The sequence below is a fragment of the Polypterus senegalus genome, chromosome 10, assembly GCF_016835505.1.
Source record: "Polypterus senegalus isolate Bchr_013 chromosome 10, ASM1683550v1, whole genome shotgun sequence".
NCBI lineage: Eukaryota > Metazoa > Chordata > Cladistia > Polypteriformes > Polypteridae > Polypterus > Polypterus senegalus.
Window position 1 is genome coordinate 88,605,797 of NC_053163.1, and position 6,049 is coordinate 88,611,845.

A 6,049-nucleotide genomic window follows, 5' to 3' on the forward strand; every position below is an offset into this window, starting at 1 on the left:
ATGCAGTATGGACATTCATTCTTGCATTTTTTTCCATCATTAATACATCCTAAATATGTAACTGGATATGAGTACAAGAACAAGTAATAAGTATTATGAGTAAGCACAGAGAAATTGATAAAAGCCTATGCCACCAGGAAAAAATGAAGACTATAACACTCTTAACATTTTTATGGAAAATATTCATAAATAATATCACTTTGTAACTGTACCTTGGTTTACAATAAATCCAGTTTTCTTTTCTCCATAATGAGTTCCAAGTGGTATATCATAATGTTGTGTGCTTACCTAGAGCAATTAAACTTAAAAATATATTGAAATCTTGAGCTAATGGACAATTAAATTGTGATGCAAAAAATTACAACTTCAATAACTAAAAATCTGAAATTGCTAATCATTTCTCAATATTTGTTATACATGCAAGAATGGGACAAAAACTGTTGGGGAATACAAGAAATGACAAAATTAGATTTTTTTGGTTTGCTAACACACATGTTAAATTGACAAAATCCCCTATAGCCTTACTTCAGCCATCAGTAGATCAGTACATTTCCCAATAATATTAACAGAATTGGGGTGGAGTGGTGGTTCTGAGGCTTAAGATCTGCGCCAGCAAACAGAGGGTTGCTGGTTCGAATCCCCTAGATGTGACTCTTCTCCATTGGATATGATGTTAATCTGCATCTAGCCTGCAAGCAGGTTCTTCGATTTATAGGGAAAACTTGGAGGTTGGTGGCAGTAAAACTTTTTACCACTGTAAAAAAAAACCTCACACTGCTCCATTGTGGTGCTGAGGTGTCACCTGCTGCACTTTGTTCCAATACAGGTGGTTTGTTGTGTGGTGGTTGTGGCAACATACTATCAGCACTTGCTCCCAACCTCTCATTAGAACAATTCACTTGTTTCATCTTGTTCAACCAAATGTGAAACACATCCGTCTAAACTCTTAACAATTGTCCTCTTGTATCTCTGAATTCACCCTGTGCTCTTGCAGTAAACACTAGCATTAAAATTGTTTAACTCAGCCAACAGGGTGCTGGCATAAATTGGGCTACTGTAAGTCGAAGAAGAAGATGGAGAAGAAGAGGGGGGAGACATGTCCGGGGATAGGAGGAGAGGAGGAAAGTAAAGAGAGTGGAACCGAGGGTAGGAAGTTTGGATGTTGGCTGTATGACTGGTAAGGGGAGAGAGTTAGCAGATATGTTGCAGAGAAGGAAGGTTGATATATTGTGCATACCAGAGACTAAATGGAAGGGGGAGTAAGGCCAGGTGGATTGGAGGTGGATTCAAATTGTTCTATCATGGTGTGGATGAGAGGAGAAATGGGTTATTCTGAAAGAACAGTATGTCAATAGTATTTTGGAGGTGAAAAGAGTGTCAGGCAGAGTAATGATTATGAAGCTGGAAATTGGAGGTGTGATGATGAATGTTGTTAGTGCATATGCACTGCAAGTTGGGTGTCCAATGGGTGAGAAAGGAGAGTTGGATGAAGTGATGAACAGTGTATACAAGGGACAGAAAGTGGTGGTTGGAATGGAATTCAATGGGCATGTTGGTGAAGGTAACAGTGGAGACGAGGAGGTGATGGGTAGGTATGGTGTCAAGGAGAGGAATGAAGAAGGTCAGGATAGTGGATTTCACCAAAAGGATGGACATGGCTGTGGTGAATGCGTATTTTAAGAATAGGGAGGAACATAGGGTTAAGTACAAGAGTGGAGGAAGATGCACACAGGTAGATTACATCCTATGTAGAAGAGCTGATCTGAAGGAGATTGAAGACTGCAAAGTGGTGGCAGGGAAAAGTGTAGTTAAGCAGCATAGGATGGTGGTCTGTAGGATGACATTGGAGGTCAAGAAGAGGAAGAGAGTGAGGGCAGAGCCAAGGATCAAATGTTGGAAGCTGAAAAAGGAAGATTGCAAGGTTGAGCTTAGAGAGGAGGTGACACAGGCACTGGGTGGCAGTGAAGAGTTACCAGACAGCTGGGAAACTACAGCAAATGTAGTAAGGGTGACAGCAAGAAGGGTGCTTGGAGTGACATCTGGACAGAGGAAAGAGAAAAAGGAAACCTGGTGGTGGAATGGGTAAGTACAGAAGAGTATACAGAGGAAGAGGATGGCAAAGAAGAAGTGGAATAGTCAGAGAGATGCAGAAAGTAGACAAGAGTACAAGGAGATAAGGCACACGGTGAAGAGAGGGGTTGTGAAGGCTAAAGAAAAGGTGTATGATGAGTTGTATGAGAGGTTGGACACTAAGGAGGGAGAAAAGGACCTGTACTGATTGGCTAGACAGAGGGACCGAGCTGGGAAAGATGTGCAGTAGGTTAGGGTGATAAAGGATAAAGATGGAAACGTACTCACAAACGAGGAGAGTGTGTTGAGCGGATTGAAAGAGTACTTTGAGAGGCTGATGAATGAAGAGAACGAGAGAGAGAAGAGGTTGGATAATGTGGAGATAGTGAATCAGGAAGTGCAACGAATTAGCAAGGAGGGAGTAAGGAGAGCTATAAAGAGGATAAAAAATGGAAAGGCTGTTGGTCCAGATGACATACCTGTGGAAGCATGGAGGTGTTTAGGAGAGATGGCAGTGGAGTTTTTAACCAGATTATTTAAAGGAATCTTGGAAAGTGACAGAATGCCTGAGGAGTGGAGAAGAAGTGTACTGGTGCTGATTTTTAAGAATAAGGAGTATGTGCAGGACTGCAGTAACTACAGGGGAAAAAAACGGATGAGCCACAGCATGAAGTTATTGGAAAGAGTAGTGGAACCTAGGTTAAGAAGTGAAGTAATTATTAGTGAGCAGTAGTATGGTTTAATGAAGAATTTAATAAAGAGCACCACAGATGCAATGTTTGCTCTGAGGATGTTGATAGAGAAGTTGATAGAGAAGTTTAGAGAAGGCCAGAAGGAGTTACATTGCGTCTTTGTGGACCTGGAGAAAGCATATGACAGGGTGCCTCGGGAGGAGCTTTGGTATTGTATGAGGAAGACAAGAAGTACTTAAAAGTTGTACAGGATATGTACGAGGGAAGTATGACAGTGTTGAGGTCTGTGGTAGGAGCGACAGATGCATTCAAGGTGGAGTAGGGATTACATTAGGGATCAGCTCTGAGCCCTTTCTTATTTGCAATGGTGATAGACAGGTTGACAGACAAGATTAAACAGGAGTCCCTGTGGATTATGATGTTTGCTGATGACATTGTAATCTGTAGCAATAGTATGGAGCAGGTTGAGGAGACCCTGGAGAGTTGGAGATATGCTCTAGAGAGAAGAGGAATGAAGATCAGTAGGAACAAGACAGAATACATGTGTGTAAATGAGAGGGAGGTCAGTGGAATGGTGAGGATGCAAGGAGTAGAGATGGTGAAGGTGGATGAGTTTAAATACTTGGAATCAACAGTACAGAGTAATGGGGATTGTGGAAGAGAGGTGAAAAAGAGAGTGCAGGCAGGGTGGAATGGGTGGAGAAGAGTGTCAGGAGTAATTTGTGACAGACAGGTATCAGCAAGAGTGAAAGGGAAGGTTAACAGGACGGTAGTGAGACCAGCTATGTTATATGGATTGGAGACAATGGCACTGACCAGAAAGCAGGAGACAGAGCTGGAGGTAGCAGAGTTAAAGATGCTAAGATTTTCACTGGGTGTGATGAGGATGGATAGGATTAGAAATGAGAACATTAGAGGGTCAGCTCAAGTTGGACGGTTGGGAGACAAATTTAAAAAGGCGAGATCATGTTGGTTTGGACATGTGCAGAGGAGAGATGCTGGGTATATTGTGAGAAGGATGCTAAGGATAGAGCTGCCAGGGAAAGAGGAAAAGAGAAGGGCCTAAGCGAAGGTTTATGGATGTGGTGAGAGAGGACATGCAGGTGGTGGGTGTAACAGAACAAGATGCAGAGGACAGAAAGATATGGAAGAAGTTGATCCGCGGTGGAAACCCCTAACGGGAGTAGCCAAAATTTTCAATTCAAATCAATTTCAGTTAAATTTTATTTGTCATTCAGCAGAACATCATATATGTGCTGCAGAACGAAAAGACGATGCACTAGACATTAATAAAAACACATGGTATTTAAAAGACGAACGGTGGTAGGAAAAAAACTGTTTTTATACTTAGTGGTTCTGCATTTCAGGCTATGGTATCTTCTGCCTAAGGGCATGAGGGAAAAGAGTTCAGAGGCAGGATGAGTGCGGTCTCTAGAGTTCTGCAGAGCTCTGGCCAGAGAGCATTGTTTTTCCAAGTCTTGTACATTAGGTAGCGGGGCTCCAATGATCCTCTCAGCAGCCCTCACCACCTTCCTCAGTGCTTTCCAGTCTGAAGCGCTGCAGCTCTACTGCCACAGAGAGCTGTTGCTGGTTAGCACACTCTCTATGGTCCCTCTGTAGAAAGTGACGAGGACTGACTTGCGGAGATGGGCCCTCTTTAGCCTCTGCAAGAAGATCAGGCGCTGGTGAGCCTTCTTGGGCAAGAAGATCAGGCGCTGGTGAGCCTTCTTGGTGATGGAGGAGGTGTACAGGAACTAGGCGAGGTTGTTTGTCACATTTATTTCTAGGAACTTGGTAGACTGCACAATTTCCACAGCAGTGTTGTTGATGTAGACCGGGTGGGGTGTGTGTGTCAGCTGTTTCTTCCTGAAGTAGATCACCTATTCTTTCATTTTTTTTGACATTCAGTATCAGATTGTTTTTATCACACCATTCCACAAATGACTTCACCTCCTCTCTGTAATCCCCCTCCCCATCACCTCGAATGAGACCCACCACCGTCGTGTCGTCCGGATACTTAATGATGTGGTTTGTGCTGAACTTGGCACAACAGTCGTGGGTCATGAGCGTGAAGAGGATGGGACTCGGAATGCACCCCTGTGGAGAACCTGTGCTCAAAGAGATGGTGTCTGATTTATTTTTCCTTACCCGTACGTACTGAGGCCTGTCCGTTAGAAAGTCCAATATCCAGTTTAGCAGAGGTGTGCTCAGTCCCAATAGACCCAGTTTGCTGATAAGATTGTGAGAGATGATGGTATTAAAGGCCGAACTATAGTCAACAAACACCATGTGGACCAGAGCATCTCTGTTCTCCAGATGTTCCAGCGAAAGGTGGAGTGTAATGGATATGGCATCATCAGTGGCACGGTTAGAGCGGTAGGCGAACTGGAGTGGGTCAAATGAGGAGGGTAGGACAGAAATAATGTGGTCCTTGATCAGCCTCTCAAAACATTTCATCACTATTGGTGTGAGGGCTACAGGGCGTTAGTCATTCATGGTTGTGACTGTGGGTTTTTTCGGAACCGGGATAATTTCTGAGGTTTTAAAGCAAGATGGCACAACAGCCTGGCACAGGGAGATGTTAAATATATCTGTAAGGACATGTGTCAGCTACTTCGCAAATCATTGCAACCTTAACTCAACACTTCTTTATCCAGGTGTAAATGCTAAGCATCAAAACTGTTCCCTCACCAATCAGAACTTGAAAATATAAATAGGGTCAAAGGTATGCCAATATTTTTGGAACACTGGATCCAAACAATGAGAGGGAGATACTTTGTGGAAGACAACATCAAAAAAGAGGAGGAAGGGATGGCAGAGAGTTTAGATCAGATGAAATACATGCCACATAGACACAGAGTATATTGATTCATAAGATGGAGATGTCAGAGGCTGGAATTGTTTCCAGCCAAATGTGAACTGCTACATAGAGATAGACATTGTCCTCACTTTCAGACAAGAAAACAGGTAAATTGTAGTGTTTTTTGTATTTTGTATCTATTTTTTGCCATACCAGCAATTTTTAATTTCTTACTAGTATCTTAGCTATTCAGGAAAACTTCATCTTTCAAAAGTAATGTCCATAACTGAAACAGATGCTGACCACCTCTGTAAAGGTTGTCTTCTATCCTCAAGGTTGTTTGAACTGTGGTAATTAAGACTGACTATGGTTTCATATTTGGATTCAGAATCTATACTAATAAAAGGCAAAGCCCTCACTGACTCACTCATCACTAATTCTCCAACTTCCCGTGTAGGTAGAAGGCTGAAATTTGGCAGGCTTATTC